This window comes from Plecotus auritus (assembly GCF_963455305.1).
Source record: "Plecotus auritus genome assembly, chromosome: 3".
NCBI classification, from domain to species: domain Eukaryota; kingdom Metazoa; phylum Chordata; class Mammalia; order Chiroptera; family Vespertilionidae; genus Plecotus; species Plecotus auritus.
This window is the reverse complement of record NC_137772.1, coordinates 87991226-88014707: the sequence shown is the minus strand read 5'-3', so window position 1 is coordinate 88014707 and position 23482 is coordinate 87991226.

Genomic DNA, 23482 nt, shown 5'->3' with positions numbered 1-23482 from the left:
AAATAAAATGGAAATAAAAGACAATGCTTCCAGCAGCCCTCGAACTGAACATAATGTTACATGGACAAAAGCTATTCATTCACCAGGAAAGGGGCAGGGGAGGGCATGTAACATGTGCAACTTCAAAGCTGACCTAAGTGTGCTTAGTTGTACATGGTCTAATGGCACGTTCCAAAACCCTAAGATATTTACTCTAGACTTTATCAATGAAAAGAAACATAATTTTAACTAGTGAGTGGTCTTCAGTTTTTAAACAGGAGCCTTGAACTATTAAAATAGTTTAGTAAGGGAATAAACATATGTGGTTATTATAAATCCTACCATACCATTAGAATGGGCTGCTACAGACTATTAAGAAACAGTTGGATTGGATTTCTATTATTTTCTCCATGGCTGTTGATGCCTTGTGATCTCTTCATTTATATAGCCTCATTGTTTGGTGGGCATGTTATTCATTTCCTGTGAATATGACATTTTCACAGTGACAAGATAGTCAGTTACTCCCAGGCTTTATTGAAGCATCAGGAAAAACATAAGTGTGTGTGTGTGTGTGTGTGTGTGTGTGTGCGCGCGCGCGCGCGCGCGCGCGCACACGCGCGCGCATTTAACCAAACCAGCGTACTGCTTGCTGAAGACAGCCCCGCCAGCAGGAGGGATGAATCTGAGCACATGCTGTCTTCAGTTACCACCATCAGCACTTGCTCACTGGTCACCCAGCCTACAGCCCAGCATGGGGGTCAGGCTAATGAGCTCGGTCTGTGTACCAGGCAGCAGTCTCCACTGACAACGTTTTCATTACTATTTTGCCTTCTTGCTCCTGGAAATAAATTGCAACATTCTGTTTTTTACTAAAACGCAATGAATTCTGAACCTAACCAACCTCAGAGGAGGGCTGACTGTAGTATCTGACAGGCTAACAGTCTTTCAGAGAGCCGTGAGTAGATTTGCTTTTGGAAAACAGCCTGGAGTTGGACATTTTTTGTCTGAAGTAGAGAACCATGGAAAAAATTCATTGAAGAAATTTAGCCCAAATCCACGTTGCCAACCTCAAATGATTAGTTTCCATATAGAAAACAAAAATAAAGACAAGGACAAGATAAACTTTATTCCCAGACTGCTCTACTACATGAATCATCCCAACCAAGTAACCAGGATATTTCCGTCCACAACACCTCAAAACAGACTCAAATGGCATTGAAATCAATTGTATTTCCCCATTCTTAATGGCACAAAGTTCATTTGAGTTAAGCAAATGACATCATATAGGGGGGAAATCAGCAACATTTCACTGCGTATATCCATGATGGACACTTTCAGTGGTATTGTGGGCCTACACTAGCTGTTGAACTACAATAGATTTTGCAAATGTCCATGTCTGGATTGTAGCAAAGCAACTGATTAGAACCCAAAATCCTGTGCCAGGATAATTTGTTTCTGAGGCAAATTATTCCTGATATTTTTAAAATATTTTTAATTAGAATCACTAATTAATCCTCACAGTACTTGGTCCTTATAAACAAACAGTGAAGGAAACCACAGGGAAGCTAATTGATCATGGAGCAAATCAGAGGAGAATTAAAATTTCAAATGAAGTGTTTATCTCCTAATTTCTAAGTTCAAGGCATTTTTCTCCACATTACTGAAAAATTGCCACAGAGATAAGAAATAGGCCAAACAGAAATCACTACGTGGAATGCTTGTTGGTATTTGGGCTCAGACATCTGAAGCTGCCTTTGGGTTTTGACATCTTAGTTTTTGGAAATGCTAACTAACCCTGTTTGGGAGGGGTAAGGTAGGCCAACAAATACTGGCCCAAAGGGAAAAGACCCAGTTGTTGCATCCTGTTTTTAATTAGACCACAGTTTCTAGGTCCTTCAAAACAATTGTTCAAGACAAATTTACCATCTTGTGCCTTGTCAAAGCATCTTCTCGGATCAGCAACATCAAATGCTAGGCAAGTAATCACTAAGCATGTGACAGCTACTCTCTAGGTGCTAACGACGCGGTGACCCCTGCGACACCTTCTCTCACAGTCCAATACAGAAAGATGCAAAAAAGAAAAAGCCTGATCTTTCCTCTTGGACCTGAATGTCACAGCTCATGTGGGCCACAAGTGCAAGTTAGGTGTGCAGTTTACATTTTCTAAAAGTCACTTTTTTAATTTAAAAATGGTGCGATAAATTTTAATAATATATTTTATTTAGATGAATATATCCAAAAGAGTGTCATTTCAAGATGTAATTGATGTGACTAAATCATTAATGAGATTTTGTCCACATCAAATCTCTCTGTGTTCTTCATTTAGAGCACATCTCAGGTTGGACTGGCCACATTGCAAGTATTCAGTCCACACATGTGGCTAGTGGCTGTCATATTGGACAGCACGGCTTTAGATGCCTAGCCTGGCTGCTCTTCTTTCACTCTGGGGAATGCAAAGCATTTTTTCAAACAGAAGGTAATGTATTAGTTGCCTATTGCTGCTGTAACAAATCACCACAAATTTAGTATCTTAACGCAACCCAAACTTTATTGTCTTACAGCTCTGTAAGTATGACATGGGTCTCACTGGGCTAAAATCAAAGTGACATCAGGACAGCATCTCTTCTGGAGCCTCTGAGGGAGACTCCATGTCCAGCTTCTAGAGGCTCTGACCCCTTCCTCCATCATCAAAATCATGTTTCAACTCTTTGACTCTTCCTCTCTAATCACATCTGCCTTTGACTGCAGTTTAAGAAGACTCGATTGGGCCCACCTGGATAATACGAAATAACCTCCCTATCGCAAGGTCCTTAACTTCATCACATCTGCCAAGTCCCTTGTGCATGTAATGTATTCACAGGTTCTGGGGATAAGGGCCTGAACATACCGAGGGGATGGAGGAGCGGGGCTTATTCTACCTGTCACAGGTATCAAGTTCCTTTTCAATATAAGGAGGGGAGAGCGAACATTTGAAATTGGAGACCCTGAGAACCATGGAGTTACATTGGAAAGGCACTGGCTTTGGTCCTCAACCTCATTAAGATTTCCTTCCCTGGGTAAGAAAGGCAGAACCAAGTTTAGGAAGTTCTACCTGTACCTCCAGACGTGAGCTTTTTCTCTCACATGTCACTGACCATTCAAAAGATATTTTAAGGTTTTTAGACACCAGACATGTTCCAATCCTACAAAACAACCACAACTAACTAGCAAGAAGAAAATCAGGGCATAGGTGGTAGTTGGTTTTCAAAGATAAGGGTTTTTTAATTATTGTTATTTTATTCTGAAACCTATTTACCATGTTGGGAGCACATTGACCAAGTGCCCACTACATGCCAGATGCTGTTCTAAGGCTACGAACATAGGGAACAAAACTGGCAAAGTCCCAGCTCTCAGGGAGCTTACACTCCAGGTCCCCAATTTTAAATGTTCCCTCCCCTCTCCTTATATTGAAAAGGAACTTGATACCTGTGATAGGTATCAAGTTACACTCTAGGCTCTAGAGTGTAAGAGATAATAAATACTTATCTCAGGTGGCAAGGGGGCAATGAAGGAAAACAAAGCAATGTAAGGGGTTAAAGAGTGCTGGAAGGCCGTTGCTATTTGACCAGCATGGTAAGGGAAGATGATATTGGTAAGTTGACATTTTGAGCAGAGACTAAATTAGGAGTACAATTTAGAGCGCATTTAGAATAAAAGCTAATTGTAAACAGCATGGACATGATGAAATACTAATAGAAAAATCCCGAAAAAAGCTACTGAGGATGTGTGGGGTGGAAGCAGGTGGAAATGGGAAAATAAAAAAGGCAGGAGCAGGTTTGAACACAAGAGGAGGAATGGGATGTGGTGGGGACAGTCTGCTGACTGCTCACCTGAGTGGATGTGACAGCCCAGGAGCCCCTAGTATTTACCTGTCCTGTGTGCCTGGCACTGTCTGGGCGGTGCCCGTGAGGACGGGTGCCATGAGCACAGGGCAGCAGTTCTAACCTAAAACTGAGGGAGAAACCCGAGCAGAAGTGAACAAAGAGGAGAAAATGATCCAGCTCCTGACTGGGGATGGAGGTGTGGACCTTAAAGTCAGGCGAGGTGAGGGGCCGGGAATATGAAACAAGGAATGCCCGCAGGAGACTGCGAGGAGGTTGAAGGTCGGGCTAATTGTGCCTGAGGAAGCATTCTGCAGCTGAATTCAGGGCTCTGTGTAAGCCGTGGGCTGTGCTGCTGTACCACCTTGAGGCTCAGAGGAACACTGCACTTGAAGGGCAGAGCGGATCACCCTAGTTTCTGGACCCGAGGCCATGCCTTCCCAAAGGCTCCCTGGGTTATAATAAAGCGCTGCGTGGCTCTGCGATGGATCCGAGACTGCCCTGCCGTGAACCCCGTGGGAAAGGCTGCAGAGGTATCTGCGACAGGGCTGGCTCCTGGGGACCACTGCAGAGGGCGAGCTGCCAGGATGACCGTCTCAGCCCTCCAGAGCGCAAGCATCTCTGTTGTTTCTTCACCCTGAATCCCGAGGCAGCTTCCGGAGATCAGCACTTCCCCACTCCTGGCTGAGAGCCCCGGGCCACGCGACAGCTCTGCCCTCTTCCTTGTCCCCTGGCCAAATGGTGTCCTTGCGCCTCCTGGCATTTCTCCTGCTAAAGGTTCTGACTTAGAGCCTCCTTCTCCACCATCTCCTCCCCTCCTCTGCTCCACCTCCTCTGATCCCGTCCCACGCAGGGCAACAGCCACGCAGGTCACAACCTCCTGGTGGGTCGGAGCTTCTGCCAGGAGCTGGGGCAGGAGTCCAGGTGCAGGCAAGACCCGGAGACACAGACACAGTGATGAGACCGGCCAGGACACTAGCTTCTCTTTGACTACTTCCAATTGCCTCCCTCACCCTGCTCATCCCAACGTTAAGAGGCTGACAAGCCGAAAACCCAGGGAATGTGTATTTTTCCAGGGAAAAATTCAGGAAACAGAAAAGTTCCCTTGTTTTTTTCCTTAATCTTCTTGTGCTTAAACGTCATTTTCTTCAAAGTTGTTTTTGCAAACACTTAAAAAACAAACAAACAAAAACGCCCACACCTCCTTTCAACAAATTTTATTGAGTACAGTAGTCCCCCCTTATCTGCAGGGGTTATCCATCCCCGGTGGGTGCCTGGAACCTCAGACAGTACTGAAGAACCCTGTACATACTGTGTTTTTTCCTATATGCACAACACTATAATAAAGTTTAATTTATATGTTAGGCACAGGAAGAGATTAACAACAATAACAATAAAATAGAAGTTATAATACACTGTAATAAAAGTTATGTGAATGTGGTCTCAAAATATCTTCTCCTACCCTTTTTCTAGGATTGATGTGAAATAAAATGCCTTATTAAGTCGAGAGACTTTCACCTTTTCACTTAAATAAAGCACTTTGTGAATTCTCTGGCGTATCCGAATTGCCACTATCACTACTCTTGCACTTTGGGGCCACTATTAAGTAAAATAAGGGTTACCTGAACACAGCACTGCCATAGCGACAGTCAGTCTGATAAACAAGACGGATACCACGTAACCAAGGAGCGGTGCACAGCGTGGATAGCTGGACCAGGGGATGGATCAGGCCCTGGTCTGAAGGAGCAAGACATCATGAGATTCCTTCACGCTACTCAGAACAACGCACAACTTAAAACTTATGAATTGTTTATTTCTGGAATATTTCATTTAATATCTTCGGACCACAGTTAACCACAGGTAACCGAAACCTTATAAAGTGAAATTGTGGATAAGGGGGGTGGGGGAGGCTACTGTATCTGTTTTAAATGATTTTTTCATTGTGATGTATAGCATATATTTAAAATATTATATAAAGAATGTGTAGACTTTGAAGAACAATAATAAATTGAACATTCAGGGACCCACCACTCATAAAAAGAATACTACTGGTACCTTAGAAGCCTCGATTGCATCTGCTTCCCTTTCCCCCTCTCCACAGGTAATTTACTATCCTGAATTTTGTAATAATCATTCCCTTATATTTTTAATAGTCATATATGTATTCATATATATACATAATTCATATATATACACATAAGTGTGTATATGTATATGTATATGTAACAACAGTATATAGTTCTGCCTGTTTTTGAACTTTACCTAAATGGATTTACTTTTGTGTGTTCTGTGACATGCCTGTTTTACTATTATATTTTTGCAATGCATCTATGTTGATGCATAGCAATTGTCCTTTTCCACTGTTGTATAAAATGTCCTTGAATGAATATATCACAATTTATATATGCAGTCTACTATTCATAAATATTGCACATACCTCCTGGCATACATAAGCAAAATTTTCCCCTAGAGTTTATATATGATAGTGAAATTGCTGTGTGATAGGGCACACACAAATCCAACTTAATGATGTAATAATCATTTTTCAAAGCAATTGTACCAATCTAAGGGGTCAGGTTGCCCTGGAAACAGACTCTGCAGGAAGTTTTTTGGAGGGTGCTGTCAGGAACACCTGTGAGTGATGAGGAAAGCAGGCTTTATACCTGCCATCTTATTTTGTTTTTTCTATTTTTTTGGTCCCAGTCTGTTTCTTTTTTATACTTCCTTGATGTCTATATATAGAACATACATATGAATACATATAGCATATATATGAGTATATATAGTATTATGAGTGTGTGTGTGTGTGTGTGTGTGTGTATATATATATATATATATATATATACTGTATATATTCTTACTGATCACCCTGAAAATTTATTTTAGCTTACTTTTTAATAATCCACAAAAGTAGACAAATATATGTATAGCTTTTCCTAAAAAATTTAATATGTATTCTGTTTTTACTTGAGAGTTGTTGGGTTTCTTGAATCTGTGGATGGCTCTTCCATCATTTCTGGAAAATTCTAGCAATTATCTTTTTTTTTTTCAATTATCTTTTTAAATATTAATTCTGCTCATTCTCTCTCTCTTCTCCTACAATTATTAGACATGTATTAGTTCTCCTTTCCCCCAAAGTCACTAGGGAGGCCCCCTACTTGAGATAATTGGGTTCTCCTGATATAGTTGGGTCTTGAATGTTATTGTCCCATTCATGGGTGGAGTGTCCTCTCAGGTTGTCTGATTATGTGGCTCACTCCCTACCACGTCACGCCAACCACTGTGGAGGCGCTGATCAAACAGCACAAAATACAATAAAATAAGACACGACACAGAAGGAACAGAACACAAATGTATACAAGACACCTATACCCCAATAAAAGTGACCACCAGAGAAGAGAGAATTAAGAAAGAGAAAAGAGAACAAGAATGATAATAAGCAAGAAAAGAAATACTGTGGGAGAAAACACAACACAACAAACAAATGAACCAAAAAGCACAAAATAAAACACCCAGAAAACAAAAGCAGAATTTGTAGATGCAGAGCTTAAATAGAGAAAATAAGGTTGAGGAATTGGATGAATAGGGGAAGGACCATGGTTTAGAATAGAGGAGGGAGAAAAGAAATGTGAAGACAAGAAAAAAAATTTTTTTTTAATTAAAAATAAAAATTTTTTGAAAAGAAGAATAGAGGAGAGAGCAAATAGGCCTAAATTTAAGAAGTAGAACAAGTTAAAAAATTAGGAGAAGAGAGAAAAATATTGAGTGGTGAATAAAATTGAGTAGGAAAGAGAAGAGAAAATGGAGTAAGAGCAGGGAAGAGGAAATTAGATATATGAATAAATCAACAGAGACTGGAATGATAACACATCAATAAAGCAGATAAAGAAGATCCATTTTTAAAAAGGGGGAAAAGAAATGAAACAGGAATTTTAGGGGGATATAGGCAGGTTTAGGGAATTTTTAGAATTGGGGTCCATGGGCAAAAACACAGGGCTACAGACTGGGAGAAGTTACATCTCCATAAGACAAGGGAAACTGGGAGAAGGTACATTTCCATAGCACAACAAAGCAGCAACAGGTATATCTCCATAACAGAAGGGAGCAGCAGCAGTTACATCTACATAAGACAAGGGAACAGGGAGTAGCCACGAGATCTATATTTACAAAATAAAGGAGGAGGAAGAAAGCCCAGAGGGAATAGGACAATGAAGGAAGCGGGTGTTACTATAGTAACCAATTCGAAAGGGAATATTGACCAATCAGAGGGAATATCAGGACACAGGAACTGCAGCCTTTATAAACCATGGAAACAGGAAGTTGGTAGGACTCTTTCCCCCTCCCCATGTGGGAGTCTGTTCTTTGGAACTCTTTCCCCTCCTGAGAGTCTGCACTGTGAGATTCTTTCCCCTTCTCCACATGAGAGTCTGTACTTGATCTTCCATAAATTTCCCCCTTTGCGATACCACCTTCCGTCCATGGATTCATTCTTGGATTCCCATGGACAAAGAACCCAGGAACCAGTCTGCCCAGGGGAACATCGTGTGTTCCAGTCCAAAAATTCCGTATCAGAAACACTAAAACAGGGAAAAGAGAAGAAAGGGTGCAAAAAAATAAAAAATAAAATAAAAAATAATAATTAAAAACCCTATATAATAAAGAGCTGATATGCAAATGGTCATCGTTCCCTAATGGCTCAGACACTCAACACTGGGGAGAGAGGAATGGGGACCAGCCAGGCTGCGGCCCAGGAGAGGGACAAGCCGCCCACCCCACAATTCTGGGCGCCTGTGGCTGGGGCCCGGGCAAAGCCACCCACCCATGGTCCCTTGCAGCTGCAGCTTGCCTGGGCAAAGCTGGCCTGGGTCCTGGGTGCCTGTGGCCGGCCAGAGGGAGGGAAGCCTGGGTTCTGGGTGCAGAGCGAGGCAGAGGCGGTTAGGGACAATCAGGCAGGCAGGCAGGCAGGCAGGTGAGCAGTTAGGAGCCAACAGTCCCGGATTGGGAGAGGCAGTCAGACATCCCCCAAGGGGTCCCAGATTAGAGAGGGTGCAGGCCGGGCTGAGGGGACCCCCCTCCAGTGCACGATTTCATGCACCGGGCCTCTAGTTTTAAAATAAAAAGGTAATAAAATGTAAGACCCCCAAAGGGACCCTTACTCTATCTCACGGATCGGCGGCAACCCCAATCATCCGCAGGAGGCGTCACTTGATGCAAACAGCAAGAGGCTTTATTCCAGCGCGCTGGGGCTCAACTCCTGACTCACGCGAGCGAGGAGTAGAACCCCGAGCAGACAGTCTTACAAGTATATATAGGCAAAAACTATACATCGGGGGGTTACACATGTGAGGGGGAAGAGAGGACAAAGCCGCCAGGAAATTCCAACAGGGCTCGTTAATAACATGTTTAATGACAGGGCCTAAGTTTTCAGTCAACAGTCCCATCCTGTAATCTCCTGTCCTGCTTTTCTTATCTGTCAGAGCACTATTTGCTTTATCTGCTCTTAACTCAGTGCTATTTTCCTGGGACAGGTCCAAGGGTCTTGTTCCCACCACCGGCGAAGGGGGAAGACCTTGGAGTTTTAAGATAAAACGGACAGCTGTAAGAAAACTTTACTCTTTCAGTTAGAGTTTGCTTTTTTCCTGAAGCTCCATTTTCCATTGTTGCTTTTTAATCTCTGGAGTTAAGAAGTTCAGGATTTGCCTCGATAAGATAAAGTAAACAAAATTCTTTACCTTTCAAAAATAAAAAAGTGAAGTGTCATTTGTTTCAGCCAAGGTTTAATGCCCCATGGGAGCTGGTTTAGGAACTCACTCTTCTGTTCTGTCTGCTAATTCTGGGCTTCCTGTTAGGTACTTACTAGTAGGTGCTGGCCCCTGTCAGGCACTGTCTTTTGGCTTTCAGCACCCTGCTTGAGAAGCCCCAAGCAGTCCACAGGCCCTCCGCTTGTGTGTTTCCACAGGCTTTGGCCGCAAGCAGTCAGGACCAATCTGCCCTCTTTGCCTGTCTGCCAGCTGTCAGTCTTAATCACTCACGCATCTTTTTCTGACAGGGCTTTAGGGGAGGTTGGTGGTGTTTCGCTTTCAGGGAATAAGATGGGTGATTTTTTCCTGATGAGAGCTATTCCTCCACAAGTGACCCAAAATATTACTCTGGCCTTGGTTGGTCAGATATCCTTGTTCGGAGACCAGTGGGGTTGGCTGGCAAGCTGGAGTTTTTTCAGTCTGGTTCACAGAATAGCGAGGCCGACTGGCCCCTCTGCCAATCCAGTCACTGAGGGCTCTCGGGCCTATTCAGACCCATAAACTTAGCCTCTGCCTTTGTTTTCAAAATGCAGGCAGGGTGTGTCTGGCTGTATTACTGGGAGGGGCTGGCTCTTCAGGAGAGAAATGGCCTCTTAGGTTTGGAAGCCTAAGAATGTCCCAGTGCCAGATTCCTGGCCAGGTCTCCCTGCCCTGCTTCCCTCCCCCACCTCCCCTCAGGGACCTCAAGACTGCCTCTCTCCTCGCTCCAAGTGTTTGCAGTTGAAAGATCCTATGTTCTGGGTTTAGCAAATAAAAGCAAAGACAAAGCAACCAAAACCACCACGCACTGCGAGTTTTCTCCTCCCAGCACCGCGCTGCTTGGGCTGTCTTTCCGCTGCCGTTCTCCCCGCAGCCTTCGCGGCTTTGGTGCAGTGCAGCTTCCTGCTCACCCTCTCGGCCCACTGGTTGTGTGTCCTCTCCAGCCCAGATCCCCGTTTCTACCGTTCTCCAGGCCTCCTCTGCCCTTCCTTGTTGTAAATGGTCTCCTCAGCTGTGTGTCATTTCTTAATTCCTGTGGATGTTCTCCGATTTAGTTGCTTTTCCAGTCTGGCTCCGGCACGAGGTGCATGACACATCTGCCTATTTGGCTGCTTTTTTCTATCCCCGTCTTTTTTATTTTAGCCATCCTAGTGGATGTGAGGAGGTTCTCTGTCTTACAAAAATATATATATTCTGCATCTGACAATACCAACATCTGAAGTCTTTGTTTTGAGCTGGTTTCCACTCTGCTGCTTCGTTCATGTTCATGGTTTAGTCAATTTTTAAAATCTATGTTTCTCATTTTTCTTGGAACTTTATCTTTGGGAATAATCGAAACATTAAGATGAACATGGGATTCGGTTGCCTCCCGCAGGTTCTGAGAAGCATTAACAGAAAAACGTTAAATTCTTCACTTGAGGTTTTTTAAACCGCCCAGGTAGGGTGAATTTAGACTGAAGCTCACGTGAGAATTAGCTTATCAGTTCTCAGAGAAGATGTTTTTCCTCTCAGTTTACTGCCAAAGTTTTGGACAGAAACAAGTTTTCTTCTGATCCCCAGAGTGGGAGAGTTGGGGTTCCCCCGCTCAACTTCACTTTTATACTGGCCTACATTTTCCTTGCCTTCATGCTGCCTATCAAGGCATTTAGGAAAAATTTTAATATTTTATGCAGCATGTTTGTTTTCATTGGAAGGGTTAGTCATCTGCCAAGCTAACAAAAATGCAAGTCTGTAAACAAGTTGGTGTGCTTTTCATGTTGTTTGTTTTTAAATCCTTACCCAAGGATATTTTTCTATTGATTTTTAGCGAAAGGGGAAGAAGGGTGAGGGGGAGAGAGAGACATCAGTCAGTTGCCTCCTGTATATGTCCTGACCAGGGATCAAACCCCAAACCTGAGTATGTGCCCTGTGGACGAAAGGGGCCACATGCTGACCTGACAAGCTCAGGGGAGGCATGCATGACAGTCTTGCAAACTCAGAGACCTAAAGTAACCACAAAGGATGGTCTGAAATTAAACTTTACCTAAACTCAGGTATGGTGCGCAGTTACATCCTAGGCTGGTATCTTCACTGACAAGGTCAGCCTTTACCTTAACTGAGCCTATCTGTCTTTTTGCATCTATGATAACATACCCTTGAAATGTCTGGGTAACTTGTAACTTCCCTTTTTCTGGAGCCCCAGGGGCACAACCAAATGTGGTGGGCGCCAGGACAGATGCCATAAATTCCTTCATTATCATGTTAATTGTTCCTGCACCCACCTAAGTATGTGTCCATCATTTTACTTTTTATCCAATCCCAGGGGTTTCCTCCACTTTGCTTTATCCCACCTCCTTAATCTATCACCAATGAATTTCATGTAACCCACCTATGTCCCTCCTTTGATTGCAATGTATAAATACAAATGTAACCCGCCATTCTCGGGAGCATTATCTCAATTGGTTGAGGTTCTGCTTCCTAGCATATGTCGACAGTTTGGCTCAAATAAACTCACAAAAATTCTCTACAGGTTTCAATGGTTTTTTTACGTTAACAGCCCTGAACAGGAATCAAACCTGTGATCCTTCGGTGCACAGAACGATGCTCTAACCGAGCCACACCAGCCAGGGCTATTGTGCTTTTCTTTAATTTACCTTACAGACTATTTAATCAAGAAATGTGGCTCGTCTCTTAGGCCAGTGGTTGGCAAACTGCGGCTCGCGAGCCGCGGTTTGCCGCTCTGTTGACTAATGAGTTTGCCGACCACTGGACTAGACTAAATGTTACCGTGTAGTTGGAAGCTGTGAGGATTAGGCAATTGTGGCATATTGTGTGCAAAGAGGTAAAGGATAGTATATGACAGTGTTCGGCAAACTCATTAGTCAACAGAGTGGCAAATCGCAGCTCACAAGCCGCAGTTTGCCGACCACTGTCTTAGGTGATTCCTATCATCAGGTACTACCGAGCCATCTTTTGTAAGACTCAATATATTGTATCCAATACAAAATAGTAATGATTATAACTACACACACCTAATTCAAAATCATTGGCTATGGGAGAAACCAAGATGGCGGCATAGGTAAGCACCTAAACTACTGCCTTGCACAACAATTTCAAAACTACAACTAAAAGACAGAACGGACACCATCCAGAACCACAGGAAAGCTGGCTGAGTGAAAATTCTACAACTAGAAGGAAAGAGAAAAGCTCACAGAGAATTGGAGGTACGGCAAAGGGTCTTTGTGCGCGCAGAGAGGAAGGGCGGCTGAGAGCCTGGCTGACTTTCTGTAGCGGAAGGGGGAAGGAAGCCCCCAACTGCACTGAACCTCAGTTCTGACTGCACTGAACCCCAGTCCCGGGTGAAACCCCGTGGACCCAGGCTCATACAGGGGGAGTCTGGACTGTCAGGTAGAGAGAAAGGCACGCGGAGACTCGGAGAACCAGTGGGGAGCCCCGGGGGAGCCCCGGCAAGCAGGGGTCTGGAGGCGCGCGCGCCAGTGTGCACAAAGGCTGCGGAGGTTGCCACAGGCTTTCCCTAGCAGAAGGGAGTCCGAAGCTCCTGACTGCACTGAACCCCAGTTCTGACTGCACTGAACCCCAGTTCCAGGCGAGCCCCTGGGGACACACGCTCTTACCGGGGGGGGAATCTGGACTCTTGGGTGGAGACTCGGGAGCCGGGGAAGGCAGAGGACTGGAGGCGCGCACACGCAAGGGCAAGGCTGACTGGAAGCCAAGACTGTCTGCTCCGCCCTGAGACTCCACCCCATCCAAGCTGAGCACAGAGGCTATTGCAATTTGGCAAGTCTAATCCTATAAGGCTGTCTCCAGCACCGAACTTCTCCCAGCGTAGACACAGCTGATCCTTACAGCCAACTGGCCTGGAGGTCAATTCCTCCCAGTGATACCAACAACAATCAAGACTTAACTACAACAAGGCTGTACACACAGTCCACAAAGGGGTGCACCAAGAGTGTCCACCTCAGGTTAACTGGGGAGGCCGACCCACTGGGCCATATAGGAAACCTAGCACACAAATCTACCCTACCAACTCAGGGAAGCAGTGAAAATGCGGCCTCAAAGAAACAGATCACAAACGAAAGAAATGGAGGAAAACAAACGACTGGATATAGAATTCAAAACCACGGTTATAAGGCTTTTCAAGAATATCCTAGAAAAGGCCGATAAATATAACGAGACCCTCGAAGATATGAAAAAGGACCAACTAGAAATTAAACATACACTGACTGAAATAAAAAATATTATACAGAGACCCAACAATAGACTAGAGGAACACAAGAATCAAGTCAAAGAATTGAAATACAAAGAAGCAAAAAACACTCAACCGAAAAAGCAAAAAGAAAAAAAAATCCAAAAAGTTGAAGATAGTGTAAGAAGACTCTGGGACAACTTCAAGCGTACCAACATCAGAATTATGGGGGTGCCAGAAGAAGAGAGAGAGCAAGATACTGAAAACCTATTTGAAGAAATAGTGACTGAAAACTTTCCCCACCTGGTGAAAGAAATAGACTTATAAGTCCAGGAAGCACACAGAACCCCAAACAAAAGGAATCCAAAGAGGACCACACCAAGACACATCATAATTAAAATGCCAAGAGCAAAAGACAAAGAGAGAATCTTAAAAGCAGCAAGAGAAAAACAGTTAATTACCTACAAGGGAGCACCCATACGATTGTCAGCTGATTTCTCAACAGAAACTATGCAGGCCAGACGGGAGTGGCAAGAAATTTTCAAAGTGATGAATAGCAAGAACCTACAACCAAGATTACTCTACCCAGCAAAGCTATCATTCTGAATGGAAGGTCAGATAAAGAGCTTCACAGATAAGAAAAAGCTAAAGGAGTTCATCACCACCAAACCAGTATTATATGAAATGCTGAAAGGTATTCTTTAAGAAGAGGAAGAAGAAAAAAGTAAAGATAAAAATTATGAACAACAAATACATATCCATCAACAAGTGAACCTAAAAATCAAGTGAATTAAAAACCTGAGGAACAGAATAATCTGGTGAATATAATAGAATCAGGGGCATAGAAAGGGAGTGGACTGATAATTCTCAGGGGGAAAGGGGTATGGGCGGGTTCAGGAAGAGACTGGACAAAAATCATACACCTATGGATGAGGACAGTGGGGGAGAGGTAAGGGCAGAAGGTGGGGTGGAAACCGGGTGGAGGGGAGCTATGGGGGGAAAAAGGAGAAACAATTGTAATAATCTGAATAAAGATTTATTTAAAAAAATAAATTAATTTAAAAAAAATCATTGGCTATGGAGTATGGGTTTACATCACACCAAATTACAAACTTTCCTAAACATCTTTTAACATTTCACTTTCCCTATTCCCCTGAATGGAGGATTATTTGTTCTCCGGACACCTGCTTCTCCTTCCTCTTGGAGAGAGGAGTCAGGGTGGAGAGGAAGAGGTCAAAGATAATTAACTGATTACTCCAAAGTGTTAATCTCAAAAGCTTGAACAAGTATGAGAGGGTACATAGTGCATGTTTACTGTTGCAAGATGAGCTCTAGTTCATGCATGAAAGGGCCTCTATTCCTGTCAGCTCTGATGGGCAGAATAAGATTGAAGATAAGGAGAGAGAAAAATCAAATTGTCAAGCTGAGATAATTACTTTTGCCTGGTTTCTAGAAACCAACCAGAGACCCTTATTAATATTGTCTTTCTCAAAAGATATACATAAAATACATTATAAAGATATTCAGCTGTTCAGTAAAACCTTGATATAATGGACTAATTCTGGTGAGGTGGTGTCCAGTAAAGCCCAAAGTCCGTTATATAATAAATAGATTTTTCTGAATGTGTATGTTAAAAAAACTGACAAATTAGTTTACCTGTTTTTACTTATGTAGACACGTTTGTATAATTAAAATTATATATAAAAAGTTTAATTTCAGAGAAAAGTTTTCTACATGTATTACTCTTAATTTTAAATTTATACTGAGTAGGTCCAGTAAATGCATGCATTCACCAGTCACCTCGGATAAACAAATGCACGTGGCTGGGGCGTGGCTTAACATCACCAGCAGGTGGCAGAAGTTAAATAAAACTGTTACAGAAAGTCTAGCCAGGTAATAGAACCAGTTACCCAACGATGTGGTTCAATCATGAGCTAATCATTTGAGGAACACTGTTTATGAGCAGTGACTCTTGAATTTAAATATGTAAACTGTAGTTATAGATATGTAATATATATTTATGTCAGCAAAATTTCCCAACATATGGCCTGTCTGCTAAAATTTGTTAAAAATTAATGAATGAATGAACAAAATTCATTAATTACTAAATTAACAACAAAAAAACCTGTTAATTCTAATATATAAAAACCCTGGGTCCGTCACATCCACAAAGACTGGGAGGCTTGACCAACCAGGGAAGTCAGTCCTGCGTTGCCGTGGCAACCCAGGGCTGACTGCTATGGCTGCAGGCAACATGACCCAGCACTGACTGCTGAGAGGGCTGCGAATCAGGCCCAGCGAGGGGCCTAAAGAGAGAAGCAGGGCCTGATCCATAGCCTCTGTGGCAGCTGTTGATCAGCACTTGCCTCTCTCTTTAGCTCTGGGCCTGGTCAGCAGCCGCACCTCCATTTCCCTCCAGGTCTCCACCAGGCTTTTCTGATCAGGCCCCATTGATAGGCCCAGAGACACTGACTGGCATAGAAACAGACCAATCAGAACCAAATCTGGGTCAACTGTGAGGAGCCAATGGCTGCCTAGGAGGTGGAGCTTTTGACGCTGACTGGCATAGAAACCGACCAATTAGAACCAAATTGACCAGCAGAGGAGGCAATTGGGGGTGCGATCAGGCCAGCAGGGGAGGGTAGTTGGGGGCGACCAAGCTGGCAGAGGAGGGCAATTGGGGGTGATCGGGCCAGCAGGGGAGCAGTTAGGTATTAGGCCAGCAGGGGAGTGGTTAGGGGTTGATCAGGCTGGCAGGCAGAAGTGGTTAGGGGCAATCAGGCAGGCAGGCAGGTGAGCGGTTAGGAGCCAGCAGTCCTGGATTGTGAGAGGGATGTCCAACTGCTGGTTTAGAGATGTCCAACTGCCGGTTTAGGTGTCCAACTGCCAGCAGTCAGACATCCCCTGAGGGGTCCCAGATTAGAGAGGGTGCAGGCTGGGCTGAGGGACACCCCTTCCCCCCCAGTGCATGAATTTCGTGCACCGGGCCTCTAGTGTAATTATAAGCAAACCTTGGTTAAAAGCATTTTAAAACTAAAAGGGCATTAATTTTCACATATGACATATAGACCAGAAATTTTGTCCGTTAAATCTGAAGTCGGAGGCCATGGCCAGCTGGAAGCAGGTTAAATCAAGGGATGGTTTACTGAACCAACTTTGACACAAAGCAATCCCACATAATAGGAATGCAAAAATACACTATCAAGTCAGTCAGACCAAAGAGCTCTGGCCATTATTTCCAGTCAAGAGAGTGACCATATTGATTGACAACCAAACCTGAAAAGTCCAAAGCTTTTAAAAATGTTTTTGACAAATATTTATGAACTAAAGGAAATCCTAATTATATAAAATACTAGAGGCCTGGTGCACGAAATTCATGCATGGGGGGGTGTCCCTCAGCCCGGCATGCACCCTCTCCAATCTGGGACCCTTGAAGGATGTCCTACTGCCGGTTTACAAAGATCAGGCATAAACTGGCAGTTGGACATCCCTCTCACAATCTAGGACTGCTGGCTCCTAACCACGCACCTGCCTGCCTGCCTGCCTGATTGCCCCTAACCACTCTGCCTGCCGGCCTGCTCACCCCAACTGCCTCCTGCCGCTGGCCAGCTGCCCCTAATGCCCACCCCCTGCCAGCCTGATCACCACCAACTGGCCCTGTGCCAGTGTGCTCACTCCCAACTGCCTCCCCTGCTGGCCTGCTCACCCCCACCTTCCCTCCCGACTGGCCTGCTCGCCCCCACTGCCCCCCTGCTGGCCTGCTCACTCCAAACTGACCCCTCCCCCGCTGTCCTGATCACCTCCAACTGACCCCCACTGACAGCCTGCTCTCCCCCAACTGGCCCCCCTGCTGGTCTGCTTACCCCCAATGGCCCCAACCCCCACCAGCCTGATCACCCACAACTGCCATCCCATCCTGGCCTGATCACCCACAACTGCCCTCCCCTCTTGGCCTCTAACCGCCTCTACCTTGGCCCTGCCACCATGGCTTTGTCCAGAATTCTGGAAGGTCTCCCAGTCTAATTAGCATATTACCCTTTTATTAGTATAGATAGAGGCTTGGTGCACAGGTGGGGGCCAGCTGGTTTGCCCTGAAAGGTGTCCTGGATCAGGATGGGGGTTCTCTTGGGGCGTGGGATGGCCTGGGTGAGGGGCCTGTGGTGGTTTGTAGGCCGGCCATGCCCCCATGGGGTGAGGGTCCCTGCTGGGAGGGCGTGGCCAGCCTTGATGAGGGGCTGAGGGCCGTTTTAAGGCTGGCCACGTCCCCTTCAGGGTGGGGGTCCCCACTGGGGGGCCTAGCCAGCCTGGATGAGGGGCTGATGACTGCAGGCTGGCCAGGCCCCCCAGTGGGGACCCTCACCCCACGGGAGTGTGGCCAGCCTGGGTGAGGAGCTGAGGGCTGTTTTCAGGTTGGCCATGCCCCCTGGAGATCCAGGCTCCCAGCCCCTCCTTTTTTCTTTTTTTTTTTCAGTGCCTCCTTGAGCAGAGGCCATGGCCAGCTGGAAGCAGGTATCTGGGATTTATTTATCTTCTATAATTGAAACTTTGTAGCCTTGAGCGGAGGCCAGGGCTGGCCATGGCGGGCAGGAAGCTTGGCTTCCTCCATCGCTGGGGGCAACCCAAGCTTCCTGCTCGCTCCAGCTCCGTGGCCGCTTCCATCTTTGTTGGGTTAATTTGCATACTTGCTCCTGATTGGCTGGTGGGCGTAGTGAAGTGATGGTCAATTTACATGTTTCTCTTTTATTAGACTAGAGGCCTGGTGCATGAAATTCGTGCACATGGGGGAGCGTCCCTCAGTCCAGCCTGCACCCTCTCCAATCTGGGACCCTTCAAGGGATGTTCAACTGCCCAGTGGGATTGGGCCTAAACGGGCAGTCGGACATCCCTCTCACAATCCAGGACTGCTAGCTCCCAACTGCTTGCCTGCCTGCCTGCCTGCCTGCCTGATTGCCCCTAACTGCTTCTGCCTGCCAGCCTGATCACCCCTAACCACACCCCTGCCAGCCTGATCGATGCCTAACTGCTTCCCTGCCGGCCCGATTGCCCCTAACTGCCCTCCCCTGCAGTCCTGGTCACCCCTAACTGCCCTCCCCTGCAGGCTTGGTAACCCCCAACTGCCCTCCCCTGCTGGCCCAGTCACTCCCAACTGCCCTCCCTTGCCAGCCTGGTTGCCCCCAACTGCCCTCCTTTGCAGGCTTGGTCCCCCACAACTACCCTTCCCTGAAGGCCTGGTCCCCCCCAACTGCCCTCCCCTGCAGGCCTGGTCCCCCCCAACTGCTCTCCCCTGCAGGCCTGGTCCCTCCCAACTGCCCTTCCCTGCATGCCTGGTTGCCCCCAACTCAGCTCCCCTGCAGGCCTGGTTGCCCCCAACTGCCCTCCCCTATAGGCCTGGTCCCCTCCAACTGCCCTCCACTGACAGCCATCTTGTGGTGGCCATCTTGTGGCACATGGAGGCAGCCATCTTTGACCACATGGGGGCAGCCATCTTGTGTGTTGGAGTGATGGTCAATTTGCATATTACTCTTTTATTAGATAGGATATATATGGGGGAAAACATGAAGGAAGTATGCTAACATGTAAATGGTCACTATGTTATTACAAGTTGTCATCTTTTTGTGTTTTGGTTTGTAAATATGGTGACAGAGTGATAAGCAGAACTTGGGCTTTGGAGCCTAATGACCTGGGCATTACCCTATCTCTGTTATGTAAGAAATCTAACTTCTCTGAGCCTGAGTTTTTTTCCACATGAAAACTAGGAATAAGGACAAGGCTGATATGTAGCTTCAATGATGTGAAGTGCTTACCATAACAGTAAATAGGAATTATATGAACATGTATTACATTTGGGTACTTGCTCCTTCTTTCATTTTCTCATTGTTTTAAACATTGCTTCTCCACTATTTCCTTAGAGCTCAATTTCCTTCTTATAAAATTTGTATACACTTTATCAGGTTTTCTTCTCAGCACAGGTAAATTAAATGTAAACTCTTTCAGTCTACTAGAAAATTTATGTTCACTCTTGAAAAATAGTTTAGCAGAATATGAATTTCTGGATTTGACTTTTTTAAACCAGAACTTTGAAGATGTTCTATTATCTTTTGGCTTCTATCATAACTCTTTGCTGTGAACCAAACTTTGCTTTGCAGGTAACCCATCTGTACCCTCTGATCGTTTTAAAGATGATCAGTTTTGCAGTTTTGTTTTAAACATTGTGTGTGTGCTCACATGTGCATGTGTACACGTTCTATGAAATGTTGACACAGAATTGCATGTAATCAATTAACCACTACCCAACTCAAGAAATAGAATATTGTTGATACCTTAGTCTCCTGTATATCCCTCTGCCCCAGAAGTAACCACTAACCTGGATTTTACTAGTATAGTAATCAGTTCCTGTTTCTGACACTTTCAAATTAATATCCAACAATAACAGCAAAACAACGCTTTGGAATGTCCTGTACAACACAAGTTCTACGCAGCAGACTTGATAATGGTTCTCCAGGCTGAAGTGGTGAGAAAGCAGCTCTCACTGCACATTCTTATACCTTTTAGAATTTAATAACATATGCACTTATAACCCTCTCAAAAGATAAAATATAGACAAAAATAAAAGAGATATCAACATTAAAGCATATGGAGAAAAAAACATTTACGAACTAACTACATGTAGATTAAAATATTATGGTTACCTGGGAGGGGAAGGTGGATAAAAATATTAAAACGTCTTGAAAGCTAATAAGAAATTGAGGAGTCAGTGGGTCAAAATCCAACAAAAACAAAGGACCCTAGGAGGTAAACCCAGCACTCAACACCATTTTTTTGTCCCAAGAATATTTGCCAAACCTGTCAAAAAACCAGAGTAATATTCTGGCAGCCTCGTAGGCTGGACAGGCAAAAGGCAATCCTGTCCACCCACCAACAACAGGATAAACCACCCCTTCGTCAGGTGGAGCTCCCAGGGCTGCACTCTCCGTATGCAGGCCCTGGCCTGGAGTGCAGCACCATCAAGCTGCCTTGGTGATCCAGGAGACCTCAATTTAAAGTAAGGAGCTCCCAAACTAGTTATGCCCCCAGGCACCTGACAGAAATGATCCCCCCAACACACACCCAAGAAAAAGTACCATCATTCTAGTCCTTTGCTCCATAGCATACCGATAGGTCTCAAGTGGCAGAGCTACAATTTTAAATCAAGTTCTTTTGACCCCAGAACCTATGTTCTTACTTTTCTAAACTGTCACAGAAAAAATAGTGTATGGGAATGGATGTCACTTAATCTAAAGTTATGAACTGTTTGGAGTTCTTTTCAAAACCTGCAGAAGTGATCAGCCAGCACTGCAGACACCTCTCCACGGACAAGAACACCTTTTTCATGAAGGGGATCTAGTCCAATTTTTGAAGAGCTAGATGAATCTGTCACTAACTTCTACCACCGGTCCTTACCTGGTCCTCTAGGGTGACAAGTTTCAATCTGTCTACGCTGAAAGCCCCCACACCTTTCCTTCTCCACGCCCAAACAGCCTTTTGCCTTCAGTGAAAACTCAATTGATATATTTTTAGCTCCCTCATATTAGGCTGTTATGGATGTGGATAGTTCACATTATTTCTGTTCTTTTTAAGATGGTATCTGGACTAGGCATGGTTTGAATAGCACAGGGTCAAGCAAGACTATCATCTACCATGCCCTAGGCTTAAAACCAACTACTGCAGTAGAAAAACTTCATTCCATTGCAGTGCAGAAAACTACAAACACTTTCATTAAGCATCTGAGTGAGAGCTAGCTAAGAAGCTGTTCTCAAGATTTGTCACAACTCCTCATGCTGTAGCGGAACTGGTCTTTGGTTCTTCAAATAAGTCACGAGCCTCTTCCCCTCAGGGTGCTTGCTGGCTGTACTGGAGCAACTCTCCCACTCCCCTCCATCCCTAACTTCCTGCATGTTTGGGACCTACTAAGCTCAAACCTAGCCCAAGCCTCAGCCTCACATCCTCAGGGAAGCCCTAAGTTCCTCTGTTTTAGGTTCCTACCTTACAACAGAATTTAAATTGTTCATTTAAAGACTCTTCTTGCTGGCTGGTGTGGCACAGTGGTTGATCATCAACCTATGAACCAGGAGGTCATGGTTTGATTCCCAGTCAGGGCACATGCCCGGGCTGTGGGCTCAATCCCCATTAGAGGGAGTACAAGAGGCAGCCAATGGATCATTCTCTCTCATCATTGATGTTTCTATCTCTCTCTCCCTCTCCATTCCTCTCTCTGAAATCAACAGAAACATTTTTTTAAAGACTCTTCTTCACTAAAGAATAAGCTCCATAAAGGCAGACCAATGGGAAGAGGGGGGGGGGTTTCAATAAATGTTTAGCTTTTCTTTTTCATTCAAACATATTCCCACTTCCAACAGGGCATTGGCACCAATATACTTTCTCTCTGCAGCCTCTTCAGATCCTGATACATGCCGGAGGGTTTCTCATCTCCCACTACCCTGTATTTAGGCAGGACCACGATTTACCTCCCACATTATTATAGCACTTAACCATTTGGGCCTATTTAGGTCTTATGGGATCTGATTTTCCCTCAACACACTGACTATATCTCACCAGTTGTATCAACGGCAGACTCTGCCACTGAACCAGGGCCCCCTCCTCCTGGAAGCTGTGGCTTCTTGGGGTTCAGGGCCAGTGAAGAGGTCTATTGACTTCCCCAAACTTAGGTAACTTAAGTGACTTCCCAACATTTGCTACATGCATCTGAGGTTGACTCAGTAACATAGACTTACAGGTTGGAAAAGCTATTGTAACATTTCAATCTACCTGGAATCCATGTCCTCTGCCCCACAAAAACACACCATTATAAACAGAAACGAAGTTGATTTCAGGTATAAGTAATTCTGGCAGCTTGTCTTTCTTCCTAACAGCATTTTAGCCCTTTATAGGATTTCTAAGCATCAACTTCTGGGTTCATAGAATTTATGTAACAGGGAGAAAAGTAACTTTTTATCAAGAAAGCCACAAAAATATAGCATTTGAAGTAAAATATTCAAGCCCATAGTTGTAAAAGAGCAGTGTGTAAACATAGAACCTTCCCACCTTTGAAGGAAAATGTCAAATCATACTTCAGTCAAGACAAAGGGAAAATAGACTCAGAAGTCCCTTGTCTGCTCCTAATTTACTTCAATTCTACTTAAATATTATTCCTTGATATGGTTACTGAATAATTATCATGATGCCCTTTCACACCCCTGACCAACAGATTTCCAACAGTCTTCACCCAAGGCAATATAAAAAGCCATGCACAAATGGCCAATGGCGCCTCACAGTACTGACCTGCCAGGTGGGTTCTGAACTATTGACTACAGATCTCTGGGAACATGTTCTCAAAAAACCAGGAAGCTACTAATGTTCATTCCTTTTCTCCATGTAAAATGCCTCATTAAAACACAGATACTAGAGGAAACCAAGATGGCGGTATAAGGTATACACCTGTATGTGCTGCCTCTCACAACCACACCAAAACTACAACTAAAAGACAAAACGACTATCACCCAGAACCAAGGGAAAGCTGGCTGAGTAGAAGTTCTACAACTAGAAGGAAAGAAAGAAGTGCATTGAGACCCGGTAGGACATGCAGAGGCACAGAAAAGCAGAGGTACGGAGGCCATGATGCGGGCGGGTGACTAGGTGTG